This window comes from Onychostoma macrolepis, chromosome 14 (assembly GCF_012432095.1).
Source record: "Onychostoma macrolepis isolate SWU-2019 chromosome 14, ASM1243209v1, whole genome shotgun sequence".
In the NCBI taxonomy this organism is placed as follows: domain Eukaryota; kingdom Metazoa; phylum Chordata; class Actinopteri; order Cypriniformes; family Cyprinidae; genus Onychostoma; species Onychostoma macrolepis.
Window position 1 is genome coordinate 22,390,713 of NC_081168.1, and position 26,090 is coordinate 22,416,802.

At 37.3% G+C, this 26,090-nt stretch overlaps 1 protein-coding gene across 1 annotated transcript in view; it reads right to left on the bottom strand.

The window, feature by feature from the left end:
* The window catches only part of trim35-27 (tripartite motif containing 35-27), a 58,585-nt gene extending 35,285 nt beyond the window's left edge, over positions 1 to 23,300 (bottom strand). Inside the window, exons 1-2 of the mRNA XM_058797276.1 lie at positions 23,137 to 23,300; positions 15,369 to 15,550 (exon numbers count right to left, since the gene is read on the bottom strand). The gene's annotated coding sequence lies outside the window, so the exon portion shown is untranslated. The remainder of the gene's footprint in view (positions 1 to 15,368; positions 15,551 to 23,136) is intronic.
* Between the last annotated feature and the right edge of the window lie 2,790 nt (positions 23,301 to 26,090).

The window sequence follows — 26,090 nt, forward strand, 5'->3', positions numbered from 1 at the left end:
TCGGCATGCGATGATTGCATCAGCTGCCGCTGATCACAGCGTGAGTATAAGCAGGGGCGCAACTGCACATTTTCCGAAGGGTATGCAAGATCAGTGTTGGTGCCCTCCTGTATCCTAGTAGCCCCTAACTCCCACAGAAAACTTTCTGCAAGTCAGTGACCAAAAGCCCATTAACTAGCTTGTTCATGGAAGGATACAAACTCATCAGGAGTGAAAAAAGTGGAAAAAAATAGTTAATTGATAAAATATTTTTTATTCATTTTTATTTCTAAAAAAATGTAATATTGCTCACCTTTTAGTTAGGTAACTTTGACATACATATATATTCAATATATACATTATTAATTTGCCTCAAAGTTATTCATATATTTGCACATTTTCATATAAAATGAGAACACTGTAAGTAAAATTTACTTTAAAGAACATCTGCATTTTTTCATTTTTACTTATAGAGAAAATTCATTGAAAATTGACCATGCTAAGTCGAAGATTTCTGCCAAGATTTACCTGGCAGAAAAACAAATAGGCCTACTATTAAAATGAATGTCATGATTCCCACTATGACCACTAGATGGAAGCAGAGGATCATTTATTGTCTCATTTACCATTTCCACTTTGTAATATAGTTCTTTTCACATGTTTTGCTAATGGATTTATATTTAGACATAAAATCACAATTATAGCATTTAAAAATCAAATTTTTGTCAAAATTAAGCATTGTTTTGCATTGAAGTATGAAGTAGCAAGAGTTTTCAAATCATTGGATCTACTTGAATCACACAGATGGCCTATTTTGAATTCAAAATGGCAATTTTCAGTGAAAGGTGGCTAGTTTGTATTGTTTACAATCTTCTCAGTTTCTCTCAAATGTAAATCAAATGCACATTCACAAACGTGTTTTTTTGTTGTTGTTTTAGCAATAGAGATACTCAGAAACTAACTGATATTTGCCCTCTTCTGCAGTGGTGGAGCCAGGATGTTTTCATAGGGGTGGCCAGGAAGGGACCAGCAACCAGTCTGTGGTGGCACAGAAATCTTCTGTGCCACAGAAATGTAGCCTATTTGACTATACTGGATTGTTTCAGTGCCTAAAACACAACTGAAAACAATTTATTTGTACGTAATTGTAATTGAAATTAGATCAGGTAATTGAGTGAATATGATCATTTTTGTATTATTTTTGTATTACCTCCAGGTATTTTAATAAAAGGGCTCACTCTAGCTTTATTGCTCAGTCAGCTTGGTTCTGGGTCTCAACACCCCAAAAGCTTGTTCTCCATGATTGCATAGGCCTACTCATGGATGAGACATGCAGACAGTTCAATGTTTAGTCAACCATCACTGAATTTTATATAATCAATGAACTCTGGGAAAAACAAACAAACAAAAAAAAAAACTCTATTAGTAACACTATTAGTTGTCAAAATGAATTCATTGCAACAGTTTTGTCAAACCTAAATCGAGCTCTGTACAAAGGAAAACAAAAAAAGTTCTCTTTTGAATCCCCATCTGCAATAATGCGAAAAAGTCAACAGCACATAAATGCCAGAATATAAAATGAGTTATTTTATGCATTTAAATATCATTTCATTTTCGTACTGTACAAATTAAAGAAAAATTTGCGCATATTTTCTAGTACAACTGCACTGTACTCACATTTAGCCTAATTGTGCATTAAATTATAAATAAAAATATACAAAGGCTGTCATCTTGCGCCCTATTGTGATCTCGAATTGCAGAATATTTCAGTACATGCATTTGAGAGATGTTCTTATGTATACAAGCACAGTTTTGCAGCTTTAATCAGAATTTTGGTAATTTCATGACTTAACTGACAATGTATTCTTTCTAGCAGTTTCAGCATCCTCCAGCCGCCCATCCAGGCCCCCGCCAAACCTGATGGCAAGCGTAAGAACAAGAGGCCCTGAGACGGGCGACCCGGAGATGGAGGAGGATGCTCTTCGGAAAATGGTGGGCCGGGTGGAGAATCTTTTGTTTATTTTTTCCCCACCACCGGTACCCAAAAACTCGACAAAAGAGCAATTTCCTCTTTCTCTGGGTCCCCAGAGGGGACGGGGAGTTGTGGACATGGTTCACACTCACCCTCCTCTCTCGCCTGTGAGCAGCTGTGGTCAGTTCGAGAGTGCGATCAATCGTACTACTCACTCACCCTTTGCCCTAATGCAGGAAGGTGTTGCACACACGCTGACCCCGCTTCAGACCGGCAACGAGACGCCCGAGCTGGGTCCCTGCCTTCCCCCTCGCTGCCCCACCGCGGGTACGTCGGTGGTTCCTCTTGTACGGTTTCTGGGAGCCTGGCTAGTGCTCCCCAGTCCGTCTCATTGGCTCCATCAGACCATCAGACTCGGCTATGCGATTCAGTTCACCCGGCACCCTCCCAAGTTCAGGGGCGTCCACTTCACTTCAGTGAAGTCTTGCGTGCAGAGATCGCAGTCCTACTGGCGAAGGATGCGATAGAACCGGTCCCTCCAGCCGATATGAGGACAGGGTTTTACAGCCCTTACTTCATTGTACCCAAGAAAGGCAGTGGGCTAAGGCCAATCTTGGATCTGCATGTCTTGAACAGGGCCCTTCACAAGCTCCTGTTCAAGATGCTCACGAAGAAGCGCATCTTCGGGTGCATCCGTCCCCGAGATTGGTTTGCAGTGATCGACCTGAAGGACGCATATTTCCATGTGTTGATCCTTCCACACCACAGGCCATTCTTGCGGTTTGCGTTCGAAGGAGGAGCGGAGTGTCTGTGCAAGATCAGGGAGGACGAGGAGCAGGTCCTGCTCGTGGTGCCATACTGGTCCACTTGGACTTGGTTCCCGGAACTGATGCTCCTCGTGACAGCCCCTCCTTGGCAGATTCCATACACACACAGCAGTCCAAATGTCTATTGTGTAAAGTATCTCACGTAAATACAGTTGGTTATAGCTTAAGTGAGCATAAACAGGTGGGTGAAAACTGAATGCGTGTCAGTAAGTATTGTATGCATCCATCTTAAATGGACAGCATTCCTAATTAAATACCTATCTGTGTAATTAATGTTAACGATTCTAACATACACTGTCTAGTGCTACTTGGACACGTCATCAGTGATGAACCCGAGGTCAACAGGTGTTTCGGGTCTTTAATCAACAGACACCCTCGCCCGGGCGACCCTGCCGGGGGTGATCAGTCACCGGCCTGTGTCCTGTGCTACTCCACGGATCCCCCCTCCAGATCCACAGCCATCGTGAGGCTTTTTCGGCAGCCTCAGAGATGTTCTTTATGGCTCGTCTGCACAGTTGACCTTTAACTCCAAGGAGTTTGAGTGTTCCGGGCAACGACTGTCCAGCAAAGCCCCAGCAACCGACCTCCACTGGCTCACTGCATGCTTTCCAGCTGCCACTCCTGCACTCCTCCACCAGCTCCTCATACTTGGCTCTCTTGCGCTCATTTGCCTCCTCCAATCTGTCTTCCCAGGGGACAGTAAGCTCCACTATGACCACCTGCCTGGTCGACTCCGATGTTATCACCATTTCTGGGCGGAGTGAAGTGGCCGTGATGTGATTCGGGAACTTGAGCTGCCTTGCCAGGTCCACTTGAAGGTGCCAGTCTCTTACATTGGCGAGGAGCCCACCTGGGGAGCGTGGCTGTGGATGCTGACTCTTACTGCTCTGAATTGCTGCGGTGATTGTATCTGCCAAAGCCCTGAGGACCTGATCATGGCGCCAGCGATACCGCCCAGCCCCCAATGCCTTTGGACAGCAGCTGTGGATATGCTCCAGTGTGCCGCTTTTGTCTACCAAGCCCCAGCAGTATAGGTTGGATGGACTGGGTAGAAGGTCGTACACCGAACTAATGAGGAACTTGACGCGCAGTGGTTCAGAGCTCCACAACTCTGCCCAGGTGATCTTGCGCTGCTCTGCGTTCTCCCACCTAGTTCAGGCACCTTGCTGTCGCATACCGACCATCTTGGTCAGGCGATTTTCCTCCACCTCTGCCAGCACCTCGTTCTGCACCAACTGACGCTTCTTCCTGCCTCTTGCTTTAACCAACAAAAGATATTAAATAAATGTATACATGTTAAGTAAACCTATTGTATCTGAAAAAATAAGTTTCATTTGTATCTCTACCAAAAAATGAATATTCATTCCAGTTTTTCCAAATTCAATCCTTGATTCAAATTTCTCATAAGCTTATTGATTTAAAGAGAGAAGAATTAATGACTATTTTTGTTTGAAGACGACATATAAAACGGCTACCAAAATAAATGTTGGTAACTGCAGTTTGACTAAAAGTAGCCTAATGACTAAAAGTTGACAAAAATGCAATGACTTTTCTTCGACTAAAACTAGACTAAAACTATGAAAGACTCAAATGACTAAAATGTGACTAAGACTATTAAGCATTTTCGTCTCAAGATAAAGACAATGGCCGTTTCTCAATATGCGTTCTTGTCTGTTCTTGTGGACTTGTAAAACGTCATCAGTCGTCGCCCAAGTACTGTTCCAATTCAAAGTTCACATCTAGCCAAGTACAGTTCAAATCCCCGGGTGTGTTCTTGCTCCGCCCCCTTTATCAACAATGCATCCAGAGGTGACCTGTGCGAACTTGAGGCACCCAGGTATCCCAGAATGCATTTCGCACCAATCAGCGAGCCTTAATGGCGGACGGGAAAACCACAACATTTTCAAAATTTTACTGTTATTGTGTCATGAAATGCCGTTCTAAGAGTATTTCAGGCGAGAATGTAGTTGTTTAAAACTCAAATCTGCAGTTTATTTATGAAGATAGTGCCTATTTGAAAATATGTTTCGCCGATTTCGGAGACGTGAGCTCCACGCGATCACCGGGCGCTCAGTGCTCATGTATCTGTCGAGAGCAGCCTCACTGCGGCTAGTCCTTCTGACATTTTCCACTGGCTCTTATGTCTCTGTAGTGGTTAAACATGAGGTAAAATTCGTTTGGGGTAAATCTAACAGACAATCTTTGGTCTCACGAATCTATTATTTCTTCCAGGTCATATCGTTTTGGGTGAGCACAAAGTTATGTTTCATAAATTATTTATTTATTTATTAATCGTAATACAGAGCACTTGGGTAAAGTTGGTTTTATATTCGCACATTCGGACTATTGCATTCAATTACTTTGTTAACCACACTACATTGGACATTCAGCGGACATTCGGAAGTAAGTATGACATTAAATCAATACTTGGCCATTTTGTTCGATTGTGAAAAAAAAAAAAAATTAGTAGGTTGACAGTGACGTCGCTGATTAGAATATGCAAAAAATAACTTTATTGCACATATAATTAGAAAGTTATTGAACGCGGAAATGAGTGAATGTCGTGAATGTGCGAATATAAAACCAACTTTACCCAAGTATACAGCGCTTACTTTGTTAACGTGACTCAGTACCGTTTCTAGGCATAGGCGAGCTAGGCGGTCGCCTAGGGCGCCACCAGCTGAAGGGGCCGCCAATGAGCGCACGTACTGGCACTACATTTTAGCAGGGTTGTGATAAAGAGTGGCACGGTCACCCTGAAATATTATGGCAAGCCAAAGTATTCATAAACGCCTGCTCGGGCGTCTGATTGCACACTGACACGTCAAAAGCGTGCGTTTTGTCAGCAAAACGCGCGTCCTCGACGTGTGATTTGCCATAAAAACGCGCGTTGTTGACGTGCGCTTTGGGTTCTTGGAACACGCACGACGGAAACGCTTGTTTCTTTTAATCCAAAATGCACGCTTTTGACGTGTCAGTGTGCAATCAGATGCCCGAGCAGGCGTTTATGAATACTTTGGCTTGCCATAAAATATGACTGCCGCCCCCACTGGATCCCCAACATCATTGGGCTAGAGTACTGTCAATCTGATGATGCCTGTATGCCATTGGATCAGAGTGCTCTCAGGTGTTGCCTGATTGTTGCATGCTTGCATTTGGAGCGCTCATCAACGCCATTAGATCAATGGGCTCTGTTAGTGCTTTGGCAAGGTAACGCTTCTTTTTCCGCCATGCAATAAAGCTAAGTTAAAAGGCCAATTTAAAATATTGGAACAGTAAATAAAGTGCACAAAATCAGTATTTTGTTTAGGCAGTATTTGTGGCAGTTGATGAATCGGGTTGCGAGATTTGTCCAAAAGGTGTGTGTTTTTGCGCCAATGCGCAAGGATCAGCGTGTCATGTAATATTCCCATATTTAACAGCCAATTAAAAAATATTGGTATAGTAAAATTCACCAATTCACAAGATCAATACATCCTTTATTAAACCGCTTTGTGGAGCTGTCAACCTCCCACCTGTGGGACGCTTGGCGCTCTTTTTTTCGTTGTCTTTTTTCCCTGTGAAATATTTGAGTAATCATCATAAATTATATATCATTTGAAAGCTTAAAACCTCAAAATTCATCCTGTGAAAACCATTTTGAAATCGGACATTGCGTTACCATGGAAATTGTACTTTAAAATCTTTTGGCGGTCTCCTGCCCCTTAGTGGGTAGTGTCAAGTGTCATATTACACAATGTATTACGGTCTTTTAGAATCAAAACTTTTTATAATCTTGACAAAATATATATTGTCGGGAAGGTCTGACTCTCAGGATTCCATATTTGGTGGTCTTTTTGTGATCGGAGTAATATTGACAGAGAAATTTAGACATTTGTGACATAAAAATGCATCAAAAAAAATTCAATGGAGTTGAATGGCACCCGGTGGCTGTTTGTGGTATGACGCCCTAAATAAAATCTCACAGGAACCTCAATTTTTCTCATATCAACTTATTGAGACATAAGGCTTTAATTTTATGCCAATTTTAGGGTAAAACCTGTTATGTAAAATATTTATTTTATATAAAATATAAAAAATAATATTTTGTATTTTCTTTACAGTAAATTTAAATTTCTATAACTTTTTGTTACTTTCATATTTTAAAATAATTCCACCTTTGCAGTAATCTGCTGATTGTCTTCTTAAAAAAGAGTCCAGAGCAGAGCGTCACGTTATTTAAAGGGGAAGTTCACGCCGTAAATGAGTAGCAAAGGATTAAGTAGCTGCATTGATTTCTTTTATGCCACTGATCAGGCTTTTATATGTAGTTTGGGGCAACAAAGGGTTTTATAGTTTTGACTGAAATAATAATGCAATAACTGACACTTTAAATAAATGTTTCCATCAACAACAACAAAACAATTGAGCAAAAAACAGATAAAGGCCAAATGTAGCCATTTATAGTATCTAAACATGTATCCAAATCCAAATGTAATAAAATTAATTTATGTGTGATTTATGTGTAAATTATGTGCAAGGTCTTAGCTACTAGGGATTGTTACATAGGGCTATATAGACATCTAGTGGCAACACAGTGATATTACAGATAATAAATTTAGCAAAATGTTAATCTTATGTCAATTTACAAATAATGCATTCAGATTTGTGGAACTCTATCTCCACAAATCAGTGTCGTTACTATGACAACCAATTTTAATGTAACAAGAAACTGGTGTCTGAAAAGAATATATATATATATATATATATATATATATATATATATATATATATAATTTGGGGGGGTGCCAATAGGGATTTCTCGTAGGGTGTCAAATTGGCTAGAAACGGCCCTGACGTGACTGAATTGTTCGCTTTTGTCTTTATTTCCTATTACATAAGTCTCTTATACTTTATACTTTTATGATGGCTATTATTGTTCATTAAAACTGCCATTTAGCAAAAAAGGCAGAGTTGTGCTTGTCATATTTCATTTTATTATACATAGTGAATCAGAGTATAATGTGCACATATTACCTAAACCACATATTAATGTTTTATATTTTTAAAATGAAAACGAAAAGAGGGTTGTGTTTTATATTTTGAAGACAGCGAAAAGGCAGTGGTGTTTGATATCATTTCGTTTTATTGTAATGTGTGTACGCGTTGCATTTTTGTGGCCATTAATATTTTAAATGAAACAGAAAAGAGGCAACGCTGTTTGATATATTTCGTTTCACTGTAATATGTGCGTTCCCTGAACTACATTTTTGCGGCTATTAATATGATTACATGAAAACAGGGCCTAAAATTAGTTCGCCAAGCGCCAAATGCGAGTAAAAATCTACGTTGGCGAGTACATGTAACAGTGTCAGTCGCCAGTTGGCGGGTACAACTTTTACGAAATATTACGATGCAATGTAGTGAAAACAACAGCCAATTTTAAAGAGATTCGCCGTTTCTGACATAAGCAAATAAAATAATCTTTTCCAAAGACAAGGTCATCGTGATCAGCTGTTCTGTCATAAGCGACAAGAATAAATAGGATACAAACGGGCTGATAAGGTCGGTGCAGTACCGCGGTAAAGTTAGTTTTACGTTTGACATTCGGTTTCATAAGAATTAAACTCTTAACGCCTGTTATGTTTTGAGCCGTAACTAACTCAGACAGACAGATATATGCCCTTTACGTTGCACAAGACTTAATTTTTAGGAAAATAAAATTATAAAAAATTAACCATATAAATTAATTCAACAATTTAACTACATTACATTATACTATAAAACCAATACTAAAATGTTCAGAAAAACATCCCTGTTATTGCACAAGGCTCTGTTTTTGGAATTAGCATTTTATGTGTTTTATAATAATTTTAATAACTTTTAATGTATGCAATAATACAAATCCATTAAACAACAACACCATTTGATTTAAAGGCATCAAACCAACTATAAAAATATCTAAATATTATTCCCCATAATGCACAAGACTTGTTTTCTCAGAATATTCCTTTGTTTTTATATACAGTACTGAAACCATATTTTTGATATGTTTAATATACTCTACCTACTTAAATTAATTAAACTCTGACACAGTTTGAGATAAAGGTATCAAACCAACTGTAAAATATTCAGAATATTATTCCCCATAATGCACAAGGCTTGTTTTTTATGATTATGCCTTTATTGTTTTTATATACAGTACTGAAAATGTATTTCCGAAAGGACAACTTTAGCATGTTCACTCGTGGATAATGGTTTAGCGCTAGCTTCTAGCTAGCTGTGCATTGTTAAGTTTGCATTTTGGCAATTTTGGTCTCATGTGTAGTGTCTTATCTGCCATCCTCTTTATAATGAAAATTAAGCTTCGGCATTTTAATCACCGTTTGAGTCGGTTCAGACAACTAATGGGTTTTGGCGCCTGTTTGAACATCAAAAAGTACGGGCTTAGCTTACGGGCTAATGTTAGCTACCGACTATTAATTAACGTTACCTTGAAACCATCCAGCAAATAGACGGTCCGTAGGGTGATTTAACGATCACCGCTCATTTTACACACAGTTTAACAAGAAATTGCCACCGGCGGTAGTGCACGTGACGTCACACACTCTATAACAAGCATAATACAAAGTTTTCTATACAAGTGTAATAATATACAGTTGCAGATTGTTTTATTTAGACTATAAATCTATGCTAATTCACTAATTACCTCAAACGCCATGCACAGAATTCCCTTTAGATTGGCAGGTTTGAGCGCAGGAATATAGTTTATTCTGCATTTAGCAAATTTATTTCGTGATGAGTGATGGACCTTTTTGGGAGATCTGGAATCATTTCCATTCATGTCACCCATCTGCGTTTGTACAAGCGTCTTCAAGTTCACTTAATCGCAAACGCCCACAACACTTAATACACAACACCGCGTAAAAATCTGCCACCGTCACAGCCCTAGAGTTTACCCACCGCTCAATGTCAGAAATAGTTTATCCACCTGTTAAGAGTTTATGTAATGTTAAGAGTTTACCTCCAAATAGATGTAGGACCCTGACAAACTTAAAACATTACAAAACCACACTGATTTATCCACATACAATATGTGCTCTGATCAAGGAACCATTTAAATACCACTGATGTTGTTTGAACATTTTGGATGTCTTTTTTAAACAGCCGATAGCGAAAGGCGCAGCACACCTTACCCTGATCACGAATTCATAGTTTACCCACCTCTTATTTTAACCACCGCAACCCTGTTTATAACTTTGCAAGTTTCTTTTTTAATTTAATCTCCTTAATGCCTATCTCATATACTGTATTGTGTAAGCATACTTGGCTTTGGATGCTACATACCATAAACATAAACATATCTGTCTGTTTGATTACAGGTGCTGTGAGGAAAAACACGGTGACACAGTCAGCCACGAATGCGGAGGTCACCAAGCACGCAATCAGGCGGGGGATTGGGCAACGAGGAGACGTGTCCCGCCTCCATCCACACAAACGGAATAGGAGAAATAAGCAATAAACAACCTTTTTATTGAACTTCTTGTCGTTCACCAGTTATTCATTTTCTGATATTTTAGCTGTGCATAGCGCAGCATTTCATTGAAGTTGTAGCCTAATAGATAAAATATTTTATGTTTGCACTGACCTAGGCCTAAGCACTAAATTAGGTTTTGACCACAAAATGAATGTAGAGTAGCCTTGCCAACGTAGGCTACTTAAAAACAGAATAGGATATAACCTATAACTTTCCATAAATTTAAACATCAATTTTATATTTCCTTCGTTGCGGATCCGTCACTGCGCGCAAGTGGACGCCGATACGGGTCCGTTTTGCGGATACGTTCCGGAAGCCGCGATACCTCCGCGGCGGATCCACCGCGGAGTCCTTTTGCTGTGTGGGTAAGCAAAATTTAAACAAAACCGAGTTGCATTCTTTAAGGACAGCGCATCCACACATTTCTCCATCTTTATTCTGCTCTGTCACTCATGGACAACTGTTCTGTCTGCGGGCCGTATATTCACCACTGGTAGGCTAGCCTGCTCTGAGCATCGTTATGCACATGCTGGCACAGACCTCGCAAATAAAACGAAGCACTGGTTCATGCGTGCACGATGCCGCGCGTGCACAACAGTGGGGTGCAGGCTGTACCGGTGCTTGAATAAAGTGCAGATATGCTGTTCTGAAAAGACGTCGGGAACGGTATATTGTTAGACCTCCCGCTCCCGTTCAAATTGCACCAGAGTTACCGACCGTTTTATTCAGGAATTTAATCCCGCAAGAAATCCGCGGGAATGCAGACCTCTACTTCAGACAGCGCACCAGTAGCGCTTCAGCGGACGAAAACACACACACAATTATGTCAAAATACGCGGTTTTGGCGAGTTACCTCGTAAACGTAGTTTTAAATGAGTTATAAAGTCTTAAAGGACAGTAAAGAGTTGGGAGAAAATCGGATATGTGTCAGATCCTTGTCATGTGCATCCGGTTTTAAAGAGACAGCACTGATTTAAAGTGAAACCTGCTGAAGTCTGTCATTGATGTAAATCAAAGAACAAAAGAAAAAGAGAAATCATTGGACTGTTTTAGTCGCTGGTTAACTTTTCTAGCTTGAATAAAGATTAATCTTTATAGTTTATACAATTTATAGTTTAAAATCACTCAAATTAAAAGTTGTTATATATTTCAGAGCCTATTAAATGTTAAAAATAATGGCTTTAAATTATACTATAATGAATGGCTAAAATTAATGGGTAAAACTAAGGAACAATGCATTTAATAGAGACACCAGTAGCAGGACAAATGAAAAACATTGTAAATATGTTTAGTCATTGTAGTAATAACTGCCTGTTTTTGCAAAAAGAGTTTCATGGCCGGTAAAACAATTTTTTTTGGCCGGTAAATTTTATCACGCCACCGGCCATTGGCTGGTGTGGCAAAAAGTTTGTTTTAGGCCCTGCATGAAAACAAAAAGAGGCAGTGGTGTTTAATATCGTATTCGTATTGTAATACAGTGTAGATAACTTAGGCGAGCTGACTGATGTTATCAAGTACGCTGCTGTTCCATTTGCAGAATTACCGGACTTGTGTCCTTCCGCACTCCAGAGTCGAACTTGCGAAGTCCGAACTACCGAGGACGTACTTAGTATTGAGAAACGGCCTAGCTAAGACTAAATCAAAAATGCCTGCCAAAATTAACACTGCACTGTGATCAGCGACAGCTGGATGCAATCATAGCATGCCAATGTGCACTGGCTTGTTTAGTTACACTCGAAGTGGATTGGTCTCTCTAAGGTGACATCTCCTTTCCCTCCTTCAGGGAACGAGGGTTACATACGTAACCGAGACGTTTCTTATAAAAAACAAAAACAATTGAATGCTCACTGAAAAAAAAAAAAAAAAAAGAAAATCCACACGATTTAATAAATAAATAAATAATACAATATAGCTGGTTTGGGACAAAAACCATACAATTTCCTCAGATCGTTTTCTCTTTCTTCTGGAGATGTTGTGCACCTGGAGCAACAGAAACATTTTTAGTTTTTTTTGTTTTATGTCTTTGTATCCATTTTAAATCAAATGAAGTCTCATATGAATCTCAAAGCCCAGTCGATTTTGCAGTCACACTGTCCCATACATGGACAAAATATTCAGCTTGCACTGCACCAATCAGACTAAATGTAATTTATCACTGTCAAATGCAAAATATTTTTTCTTGGCAATCACACTAGTGTATATAAAAAGCATAACCTGTTCAATTGTGCGTAATATTTTTCAGGAGCCTGTCTGAGTTTATGAGATCTCTCTCTCTCTCTCTCTTTACTAATGTATGGACTGTTTCCAAAACCTTTGTTTCAGCTCACTAATCATGAACAATGACCGTGACTCCACTCACCAAACACACACCATGATGCAACACAAACAGTCATGAATCAAAGTGGTTTGATTTATGGATTAAAGGTTAGAGTTGATTTCACTTCAGATCAGAACAGATTCTTTGGTAATGAATGGATTATTTTTTCGGTTCACTGTGGGAATGTATTTTATATATATATATATATAAGCACGAATATGTGATTTTTGTTGAGTATTATATTTGATACATCAGGCTTTTATGGCTCATATAGTATAATGAGAATATGGAGGGAAGAACAGCTCGGTTTTATTCAGAGGCCCAAACTGAGCAAAACTTGCAGTTTGGTGCAGATGCCGATACTTATATAGACAAAAAGCAGGATAAAATATTGATAGCTTGTAATGTAAGTCAATGAGATCTTAATAACAGTAGCAGATACCTTACATAAAATGATATAAATATCAGTTGTCACTCTATATCTTAGTCGTAAGATGAGATTTAAATGCTTAGTTTTATTATGAAAAAATGTAATGCAAAACAATGATGATTGAGAGATGAACAAATAGATGTTCCTCAAAAGCCTGAATGATCATATTTGACTGCATTTGAACATTTTCATTTGATTTTTCTAAACAATTATGTCTGAATAATCATGTAAAGCTAAGTCCCTTCAGTCCAGTGTTTATCTTGAAATACTACTAACAATATTATTCTTATGTTTATTTGATAGAAGTCAGTAAAAAGACACATGGAGCACAAGCTGAAGATGCACATTTATACAGTTATACTAAAAGGCTTGCTAAAAAAAGTCTAAACTATCAATCAGACGACAAAAAGCATGTAGTAGATTGTGTGTCAGGTTTATCAGAAATATTTTGATCATGTTGATCATTTAGAGGCCTTAGAAATTTGTATATAAAATATAATACAGTAGGATTAAAGAGGTCATTATCAAATTTTCCCTGATGTTTTGAAACAAAAGAGTACTTTTAAATTTAGCCCTGAAATAATCACATGTGTGACCTTAACAGTTCGAGCGTCACTGTGTAATTTCAGGCTTCGCAAAGAGCTTGTTATTGAAGGATGGAGCAGTTAAACACTATATTGGATCCGACAGCAGAGCGTGGTTGCTCATTTCACATGTGAAAAGGGCATTTGTGTAGAACTCTAAAAGGAAGAGCAGCCAAAAAAGGTAAATTTAAATGTAAGGGGCAGAGAAAGAGTGCAAAATGTTGATGTAAAACTAAATTATGAATTACTGATTAACATTATAAGTGGTCTTCATTTTTAGAAATGTAAATGACTCCTAAAATTGTTGCACTTCATATAATTCATACAAACACGTTATGACTTTTTGAGGCCTGATTTTAATATTCAGAATTTGAATCAGAAAGTAAGAATGTTGATCAAATGAGTAAACAGGCATGAGCTGGCTGGAGAATCTGCGTAACAACTGCTGCCTCTCTGACAGTGACCCACAGCAAGAGTCAGAGCGCCTGTCATCCTCAACACACACACGCACACACTCCTCCAGATGGTTCAAGAGTGGGCTGTGGACACACATCAGTGCGGAGAGAAAGAGAGAAGGATGAAGGAGCGAGGCACTGGAGGAAAGAAGAACAGAAGATCAGGGAGATTTCACAAAAAAGTTGCAACTATTTTTACACTTCCTGAGGGGGAAAAAAAGTAAAAGTGAGTGGTTCTTGTCTGTGCCACAATGTGTTTTGGGTGGTCAGGGTTGCTATGCACTTGCTACATTGTTCTAAGTTGGTAGCAGCATGACATCTTTCATAACATTTGTGAAACAAACAGGACAAATTAGGAATCACATTTAGCATTAAAGACCCCCTGTGGTATGTCTGTCTGGTGTTTTTAATATGTTTAAAGGCAAACTGCGTTTTGGGAAGAAAAACAAGTAGTTTCCACTATTTAAATCACTGGAACTAGCAGAAACAAATTAGTTTAAAAAAAAAAGAAAAGAAAAGAAAAGAAAAGATTAAGAGAAAATCTCAGGAAAGCCATGAAAATACAGACAGACATGCACATTTAAAACAAACACACAAATGGGTAATAGGCTAATTGACTGAATACTTTAAGAAAGTTGACTTGCACTGTGGTGTGACATGCTAAACTCCATCTAGAATAATTTCAAATAGTATTTTTAAATTATTTTATAATTATTAAGTATGCAGTTTCATGAGAATATTAACTAAGAGACTACATGGAATTCTCTTGTATTCTTATGTTTTTAGAACATTTTAAATCAATTTTAACTTTTTAAAATACACATTGTTTTGGTTATTTTATGATTGCTTTTAAATCTTATGTAAACCTTTTTTACCTTTGTGTATGAAATGTGTTATATAAACAAATGTGATGCCTGTTTGAGATTCATTTACACTATAGAATTTTCAGTGAACTAGTGAAGGGAGACATGATTAAAAAAATATAATAATGTTTACTATACATACAAGCTTGATGTTTAAAAAAAAGTCTATTGACGTGTTATGCATCATTTACCCACAAGATGCACAAGCTTTTGAAAATTTTGTCAGTATTAGCTTATTTTGGACACAATTTGTCTCTAAAATATGGTTAAGTAGGTACACAAACACAAATGAGCTCCAAACAATCACACACACACACACACACACACACACACACCTGTATGCAAAAGCATAATTTTCTTTAACTCACTAGAACTCATTTTCCCTCCCTCACATTCTGCCATTTTCCCCATTAATCCATTCATACCTTCCCTCCATTTTCAGCATCAGTCTGGCAGTTCATGCTCCATACATCTCGTAATTGCAGTATGAGCGTATATCTCCAGCCTCTGGTCCCAGCAAGCATGCCAGGAATCATTTCTCATGGGTGACTGGGACTCAGATGGTGGCAGGATTTCCTCCACTGAAGCTCTCATTCCCTCGCTGGCCCTGCATGCACATCAATCAGCATTCAGCGGAGAAATATCATATGCAAGATGCAACAGAGGGAAAAACTCATCAAAACGGCTGGTTAAGATGATAGTTCACCCAAAAATAACAATTCTGTCCTCATTTACTCACCCATTTACCCATGAAACTGACTGCAAAATTAATTTAAAAAATATAAAGTTATGATTATGGCTGCTGTGATTAACAGCATAAAAAAAGACATCAAAGCTGCATCAAATGATTAGATAATTGTTTTGCATTGGTTGAAATTTGTACAGCAATGGCAAATCAGAGGCGGTTACCTGATTGAGTAGGTATACACGTCATTTTGATTTAGATGTCTGATGAGTTTAAATAGGAGACAATTGTTCTTGGCTAGAGCCTTTATTATGTAATATCTTTATAAGGTGCAACTAAATATTTATAAAATCTCCAAACTAAAACAGAACAATTTTATATAAGCTTTTGGCTTTTGGCTTAACACCATAGTTGAAAGAACATGCTTATGCTTTTCAATCGTTGTTCAATCTGTTCCGAATTTATAATTCCAGAAGGTTGAACATGAATCATACTTTAAACAAACAAAAATTAAAGAAATCTAATAAAACTGAAAGTGATTTTTTTTTTCTTCAAAAGATGCACTTCTATAAAAAGACTTTGAATAAAAGCCCAGTTAATATACATCCAGAGTAATTGTTCAGTGTTTACAGCGGTAACCAAAGCCAGGATTAGATGCATTACTGAAGCTAGAAGAACAGAGAGTCCAGCCAATTTCCCAGCCTGGATGAAAGTCTTGAATTCACTGGGTGCCGGAGAGGAGGTTAGTAAACTCACACTGGCTTGGATCTGAATATGCAGGAAACACTGACCCGCTAACTGAACTGAACGCAGGCCGCGGGATTTCAAACCCACATGACAAACAATCACACAGAGAATTTACAGCTGCATGCAAGACTGGAGGTGATTTACTGTACCAGACCAGTTGGATCTCATGGGGTTTAAGTTGTGGCCTGAGAAATAACAGCACGTCTTAAAGAAAAAGTTCACCCAGAAATTAAACTTTGCTAATAATATACTCACCCACAGGCAGTGTTGGGGAGTAACTAGTTACATGTAACGGAATTACGTAATTTAATTACAAAATAAACGTAATTGTAATCAGTTACAGTTACTGATAAAAAATGTGTAGTTAAATTACAGTTACTTATGAAATGTTAACGAAGGGGTTACAAAGGGGGTTACAATCATTACAAGCGATGTAACATCCAGTGTAGGCAGTCCCATGCTGTTACAGTGTAGGCTGTCCCAAGCAGAAAGAATGGATGAAACACATTCATCTCGAATCGCGCTCACAGAAAGCGCTCGAGAAACAGTATCCCTTCCGCGGCTCGGTATACGCTTTCATACATACACTGGTATGTATGAAAAAAGCACATACACTGGTCACTGGGGTTCCTCAGGGATCAGTTCTTGGACCCCTCCTCTTCTCCACATACACTACATCACTGGGTCCCATCATACAGGCACATGGATTCTCATACCATTGCTACGCTGATGACACACAGCTCCAGACGATCCAACGGTAGCTGCAAGGACCTCAGGTTGCCTGGCGGACATCTCGGCATGGATGAAAGAACATCACCTGCAGCTCAACCTGGCAAAGACTGAGCTTCTTGTCCTCCCTGCCACTCCGACTCTACAGCATGACTTCACGATCCAGTTAGGTTCATCAACAATAACCCCATCAACTTCAGTCAGAAATCTTGGTGTAATCTTTGATGATCAGCTGACCTTCACAGACCACATTGCAAAGACTGCTCGATCTTGCAGGTTTGCACTATATAACATCAGAAAGATCAGGCCCTTTCTGACAGAGCATGCTGCACAACTTCTTGTCCAGGCCCTTGTCATTTCTAGGCTGGACTATTGCAATGCTCTTCTGGCTGGACTTCCATCTAATACAGTCAAACCTCTACAAATGATTCAGAATGCAGCGGCACGACTGGTCTTCAACGAGCCCAAAAGAGCCCATGTTACACCTCTCTTTATCTCCCTGCACTGGCTACCAGTCGCGGCTCGCATCAAGTTCAAGACACTGATGCTTGCATATAGAACAACCACTGGCTCAGTACCCGTTTACTTGCACTCTCTATTAACAAACTACATCCCCTCCAGAAATCTGAGATCTGCTAGTGAGCGACGCCTCGTGGTACCATCACAGAGAGGCTCAAAATCACTCTCCAGAACATTCTCGTTCACCATTCCTGGCTGGTGGAACGATCTTCCCACCCCTATCCGGAATGCTGGATCCCTGTCAATCTTCAAGCAACAACTGAAAACTCATCTCTTTCGAAAGCACTTGACTTCATCCTAAACTTAAAAAAAATTTAATAAAAAAAAAAAAATTATCTTTACTTATTCCTTCCTTTGGTAGTTTGTATTTATTTGAACAATGCCTGAGACTTGGTGTTGCAAGCACTTCGTCTGTCTGATTGCCTCTTCAAGATGAATCGCTTTATGTATTCCCCAATTGTAAGTCGCTTTGGATAAAAGCATCTGCAAAATGACTAAATCTAAATCTAAATCTAAATCTTTCAACTCGTTTTTTTTTTTTTGTCTCAAGCCTTGGTCAATAGACTGTACGACATTCACGTTACATCATTTGAGTGATTTTTAGGTTGAGAGCGTGACAGCGCACCGCATTATAATAAATAATCATTCATGTTTTCATAACCACTGGCCAAATTCAAAAATGAAACTAAAATTAAAACATCTTTGAGAGCTAGGGGGCCCCCTGGTGTTTCGGGGGCCCTACGCAGCTTGCGTATTCTGCGTATAGGGAGGATCGGCTCTGCATAGCTATGCAAAAATTTGATTTCGAAAACAGTATCATAGCTACTAAACTATTTCTTGTTATGGTTTTAAATCTGTATTTAACCTCAGAATGATCTCAAAGTAAAAAGAGGAACTGAAGTCTGATTTTGTGGTGGTTGTGCTTTAAAATTAAACTATTACAATCTTAATTAAAATAACAAAGGATTTTGAGAAGTCTGACAGTATTTAGAGTTGGGTGCTGTAAGGTTATTCCTGCCTGCTTTAAATGTTTCAAAATGATTAACAGTTGAAAACATTTGTTAGAAATTCAGTAAAGTAATTAAAAACATTTTAGATAGGGTAACTTGTAATCTGTAACCTATTACATTTCCAAAGTAACCTTCCCAACACTGCCCACAGGTTATCTAATATGTAGTTTATTTCTCTACCAGAACAGATTTGGAAAAATGTAGCATTACATCACTTGCTCATCGATGGATCCTCTGCAGTGAATGGGTGCCGTCAGAATGAGAGTCCAAACAGCTGATAAAACATCACAATAATCTACAAGTAATCCACACCACTTTAGTACATACATTAACATCTTGTGAAGTGAAATGCTGCGTGTTTATACACAGAAAAAAAAAAAGATTAATTGAATTTAGAAAATTGTTTTAAGGTAAGTGGTTGCAATCAGTTTATTTTAGCTACATTAAATTTAGTTGACTAACTTTCAACATTTTTTTATTTAAATGTAGCTAAAATAAATTGTTTGCAACCACTTACCTTAAAAATAATTAGTATATTTTTTTTCAGTGTAAGAAACAAATCCATCATTAAAGCGTTTTCAGTTTAAATCTCTGCTTCTGTCAGAAAAAGAAAAGTTGTTTCAGAGAAGGAGCAAGTTACTGCAGACCATTCTGGAGCTGAGTGACTCATCTCACCCTCAAATCTAGCAGACTGATCCACGTGTTTAGTGAACTAATGATGCCTGAGATTGTTTCCTTCTGAGATGCAATTTACTCCTTGGAAATCAGGCAGGTTACAGCCTCATTAAGAGACCTGAAACAACGCGGCCTGCTTTGATGCAACAGCTGAAAGTTTTTGAAATAATGAATTAAATTCAATCAAATATGTGCACTTCTGTTCAAAAGTTTGAGGTCTGTAACATTTTTTAAAAGAAGTCTCTTATGCTCACAAGGGCTGCGATTATTCAATTAAAAAAATACAGTAATATTGTGAAATTTTAAAATGTAAAATGTAAATTTTTAATTATTTTAAAATGTAATTTACACCTGTGATGCAAATCTGAATTTTCAGCATCATTACTCCAGGCATCAGTGTCACATGATCCTTCAGAAATCATTCTACAATCCTGATTTGCTGCTCAAGAAGCATTTCTTAGTATAATCAATGTTGAAAACAGTTGCGCTGCTTCATATTTGTTCATGGAAACAATATAAATTCTGCCATGCTTAACTGGTAAACAACAATCCTCTCAGAAATCCCAAGTCAATCCCAAAACCCTGAATTTCCTAAGATTTATTTGTTGTAAGCATAAAAAGTCAGAATACATCAGTGAAATCTGGAAATTAATAATTACACATTTGTTCAAGGATATGAGCCATGAAAAGAGAGAAAAATCACCATTACTCAGTATAGTTACAGTATTTTAACTATAAAATTTTGTAAAAACGCTATGGAAAAAATAGGTTAACAGTAAATTCCTGTACTATATACAGGGAAAAACTGTAAAAGATCTAACCAGACATTTCATGTAATTTTACAGTAAAAAAGAACAAATCAATGTATAATTTACAGTCAAAAACTGTAAACTGATATTCCTAGAATTCCCTGCATGACACAAGTATTTTTATTTAAATAATCATGTTTTTTTTAATAGTTTTTGTTATCAGTTATGTACATTTGGGCTTTGTTACATCTTCTGTTGTTTAATGAAAGTTCATTGCATTATTTAAGTATCATATGTGTTACCATGATGGTGTTTTGTGTTTGCATGAATGACTCTGTGCACCTTCTATATATTAGTATATACTTCTGCTTGTGGCGAAGCTACTTGTGATGATCTTTGGTTCTTCATGTGGCTTTCTCTTTTACCACCTGCATTATTATGGTGGTTGTCAGTATGTAAAAGGTACAAAACAGATATTAATAGCAGTGTGCATTGTTGAATTTGCTGGTTTACATTCAAATTTTCTTGTTTGTAAATTACAGTTTTATACTGTAAAATATACAAGTTTTGGCCGTAAATGTGTTTACAGTTTTTCTGTATTTTTTACAAAATTATTCTGGCAACCACAGCTGCCAAAATTATTTTGTAAAAACTACAGAATTTTTTTTTACAGTGCAGTTCACACAGAATAACACAAATTTTATAATTTGAAATGCTTAAACTGTATTTAAATGTGATGTCGGTGGTTAGTCATTGTGGTCCCAAGCAAGATATTTAACCCCAATTCATGCTAATGACTGTCCCTGTGCCTCGTGTCAGCAGGTCAGGTCAAGAAATTAGAGACCTGCATAACTGTTACGTAAAAGCTTCATTTATCTAACATATAGCTTAATTTATCTAGGCATATGGAAAAGATATCATAAAATTTAGCAAGGATATAATATGCTCTGCCTGAAATGTGTAAGATATAATGTATATGTGCTGATGAACCAACAATGTTTAGGATTATTCAGATAGTATGTTTTAATTTATATATTTTCTGTTTTCATTTCAATTTTGGTCAAAGTTGTATTATGTTTTGTTGTGTTTTTGTCATTTCTAGTAGTTTTTGTTGTTGTTTTTGCCCCTATATGTCTATAGTTTTATTAATTATTACAGTTATTTTTTAGTATTTAACAAATTGAGTTAAACAATAAAATGTTTCCTTGGCAACTAACTGTTTTTAACAACAGGTTTTTCATATTTAATTATTTTAAATATTTTTATTTCACTCAACATTTATTTAAATTCAAATAATGATTTGTCTATATCAGAGTACTGTAGTGATTATATGACTAATAATAAGCTTGTTTTTGGAAGAACTGTGGGTAGCCTATGGTACTCGAGTCTTTCAGTTTCTCTGTCATATATTTCTCCATAAGAGTATCAGTGCTCCTCTATGAATTCATTAAATATTGATAGCCGCGAGTCAGATGATTTGGGAAATACCCGAGAGATGAACGTGGATAGAAACATTCACTGCAAAGGGAGGAAGAAGAGGAAGGGGTCATGACACGGTGACATGACGCTGTCAAAGAGAAAACACACACACACACACACACACACTAATGAGCAAAGCAACACAAATGATATTTCTCTTTCTCGCTCTCTCTCTCCCTCCATCACTCCCAAACTGACATACACAAAACAGTGTTGAGGAGGAACAAACTAAAAGTAGAGACACCAGCAACAACTAAGTATAGTAACTCAGTACTGCAGCTTTTGTAGGAACAAGCTTGAATACCAACATGTACCACTGTAAAGCATAGATAGATAGATAGATAGATAGATAGATAGATAGATAGATTCAGTGTTTTTGCAAACAGTAGTTTGACCGTTTATCTCCTTCAAATGATGAATAGCTTGAATCTTGGCAAGCTTTGGTTTCAAAGCAGCTTCCGTATCTCTGACACACACATACTTTGAGATAAATTTAAAGCATTCCTTGAAAATGATTCCTGGAAAATCAGATGATAATGGAACATCAAGCACAAACTGCGTTGCAGGAACATCCTTCGAGCGTCTACACAGTACATCTCTCTCTCTCTCTCTCTCTCTCTCTTACAACATTTAGTGCTAGTTTCTCCTGGGATCCAAAAATAACCATCAGGGAGAGCTGTCAAAGCCGTGCTACATTTTTCTACACGAAGCCTGGCCAGACAGAAAGAACGAGCGAGTAAGTGAGCAGAGGTAGCTGGAAAGAGAGAGAGAGAGAGAGAGAGAGAGAGATTCAGACTGCATCAGATAGGAATTTTGAAGCTATGCTCAAACTTTTCCCTCTACATTTGTGAGCTGGATGTTCCCTCTGAGAATGAAGTCATAACAAAGACTGTTTCATCTCAGGACTGACTTTTAACATCCTCTCACACAAGACAAATCGCTACAGCTGTAATGAAGGGCTTCTCGTAATTTCTAATTTAAAACTGTGGTTGAAGTTCAATAAAAGCAATTAGCCCAGCTAAAAATTACGACGCAATTTCAACAAACAGACATGCACACCTGCGCAAATACAATATAAAAAGTCCACATTGATATCAGAAAATTAGATATTCAAAATGTAGTTAAAACACTATACTAAACAGAAGAGAACTGGAAATATTAAAAAAGAAACATATTCTGAAAACATTTACATAATATATCACAAAAATAGATAAATCTTGAATTTGGAAACAATACATATTAATGCATGTCAATAATATAATATAATATAATATAATATAATATAATATAATATAATATAATATAATATAATATAATATAATATAATATAATATAATAAATATAATATAATATAATATAATATAATATAATATAATATATAAAAACTAAAATATAAAAATAAACGCAACATAAAAAAATCAAAATACAAACGTATCCCCACTCCTGATCCATTTAGGTACAGCTGCAATTTAGATTTATTAAAATAAAAATATTCTAGTGACCCAGAAAGAACCCAGAACACACAAAACAAAAGCATTAGCACTAGGCCAATGATTCCCGATTAATGTTTAATTGCTGATGCCAACATTTACTCACTGACCTACAAAATCCTGAGCCTGACGGTGACAGATGAAGGAATGAAGTGACCTGTCAAGTTCATCTGAGCACTTGATTGCTTTCTCAAATCACTGTGTAATGAGAACAAAGTACATTGAGTTGATATTTTATTTATTTATCTGTCACTGCGATTAATATGGACTACATCAAATGCACAATTTTTTTTTTTTTCCAGTTCATAGTTTTACTAAAAGTAAAACACCATCTGAATGATACAAACATGACCATGGTGGCTAACATCAAACTGACAGACTGTGGTGTCGATTAGGCATTACAAGGAAGTAATGTGGTGTCGCTCAGGAAGTTGTGCATTGTTTAGTAGGTTTGGTGTTAGGAAGCTGTTCCAGAGAGATTTATGTCTGAACGTTGATGAGGAAAGGGAAGGTGTGGATGAACGGGGGATGCAGAAAATCTTTACACCCACCTCCTGTCAGAGGTGCATGTGTATCCGCCAGTGGGCTGGAATAAAAAAAAAAAACTGAAAAAAGCAAAAACAACAGGAACAGCATGTCCACGGGCCACCAGAGATCTGCACAGAGCTCACCACATTATCATAATTCTGGGAAGTCTGGAAATGTATAGAAGCCTCCAGTACTCAAAAAAGAATACATATTTCAATACCCAGTGCTCATAATGCAGCACTTTTTAGGGAAGCTTTTTTTTTCCACGAAGCTATTAAAACAATAATAATTCATGAGTTCGCCTGCCCATTCTATGGAAGGCATTTTCTGCTAATTTTAAATAAATGAATTTAATTATAAAAATGAAAATGAAAACCAGATTAACATTTTCATTATAGAAATCTTTACCAAAATATGTGCCAAAATTGAAAATGAAATTCACTTTTTCCTTTTCATTTTAAGATTGGCAGCTTTGCCTCGAGATTGCAGTGAAAATGAAATGTCAAATCACCAACTGCATTTTATTTTTCAATTTGTCAGGGAAAACGCATTGTCACAGTGACAATGAAAATGAAAAGGAAATAATTCATTTCATTTTCAATTTTGGCAAATATTTTGCGTATAGTTTTTATATAATGAAAATGTTAATCTGGTTTTCATTTTCATTTTTATAATTAAATTGATTTATTTAAAATTGGCAGAAGATGCCTTCCATACCATTCAGCCCTGCCAGATAATGGTAAATGAACTTGGTTTGCTGTCCGCGAATGAGGCTCGAACCCGAGGCCAACCTGCGTTGGAAACGTCATTAATAAAAATTGTGACAATTTATCTCACAATTCTCTGACTTTATATCTTGCAATTTTGAGTGTATATCTTGCAATTCTGACTTCATATATCGCAATTTTAAGCTCGTCACAATTCTGACTTCATATCTCCCAATTTTGAGCTTATGTCACAATTCTGACTTTATATCTTGCAATTCTGACTTTATATCTCACAATTCTGAGTTTATATCTTACAATTCTGACTTTATATCTCACAATTCTGAGTTTATATCTCACAATTCTTACTTTATATCTCACAATTCTGAGTTTATATCTTACAATTCTGAGTTTATATCTCACAATTCTGAGTTTATATCTCACAATTCTGAGTTTATATCTCACAATTCTGAGTTTATATCTCACAATTCTGAGTTTATATCTTACAATTCTGAGTTTTATATCTCACAATTCTTACTTTATATCTCACAATTCTGAGTGTTATGTCTCACAATTCTGACTTTGTATCTTGCAATTTTGAGTTTGTATCTTACAATTTTAAGTTTATATCACAATTTTCAGTTCATATCCAGCAATTTTTAATTTATATCTTGCAGTTTTGAGTTTATGTCTCACAATAATAGTATATATGGCATTGCAAATGGCAAAAAGTTATTTATGACCAATGATTTATGGCTTTGACCTTTTGACCTTCCCCCTCCCCCACTCGGCCCACCCACTTCGTGTTGAACCCGTGACCATTAATGAGATCCAGATGTTGGAATAGGCATGCGTGAAATTCCAACGTCATCCGGGATGAGATACTGTATGTTGTTTGTACGTGTCCACCGGTGGTAAAACCATAAATGAGCTGTCAAATAATGTTTTTGAAGATTTTATGCTCATCCGGGGGGTTTGCCCATCTGCGGACCACGCAGTTCATCCAATCAGAGACAGTGACACCGCAAATATGCAAATAAGAACATTAACCGGGGTTTAAGAATGTACCGTGTGAAACGTCTGTTAATGAATACCCAGGGTTAAAAGTTAACCCCAGGCATAGTATGAGCAGTGTGAAACGTGATTACAGATAACCCAGGATTCCGCTTTTCCGGGGTTTAGGATGACCCAGGGTTAACAATTTCAAGTGTGAAAAGCCCTCAAGAGTGGTGAAACTGCAGTAAACAAATTCAAAGAGAAAGAATGCGCAAAGTCATGGAATTGTTCTGGTTTCAAAGCGTAATCCTATGAAAAACTTTGCGGTTTATAACGGTGTGACAAAGCCTAGCGAAGTAGTGCCGTTAAACACACGGATAAAGTCAAGATATCTAGCAGTTTTAGGCGTAGTTAGCAGGGATCAGTCTGGTGTGTGAAAGAGATAGAACAAGCATTTGTGTTTGTGTTGTTAGACCGTATTGTTCTTATTGTCACTATAAAGATTTGTACGCTTATATAGATTTATGAATGCTGTTACAGAATTTGTCTTAGTGACATTCAGTGGAATATTTTATTAAAAGACAACGCAGAGGACTGATTGAGTAACACTCTGTCAAGCATTCGTCCAAGAACCCTGTAACTTTATCGTAATTATTTAAAAATATATATAAGCATGATGCCTGACACTTGTAACTGACTAAAAACGAATATTTAAGCTAAACAAACATTTGCTATTTTGAAAAATTAAGCCAATTAAGAGATGTTAAAAACTGCCGGTCGCATGTTTTCCTAAAGAAAAGCAGACGGACATGACCACGCTCAGTTACAGTCGTACC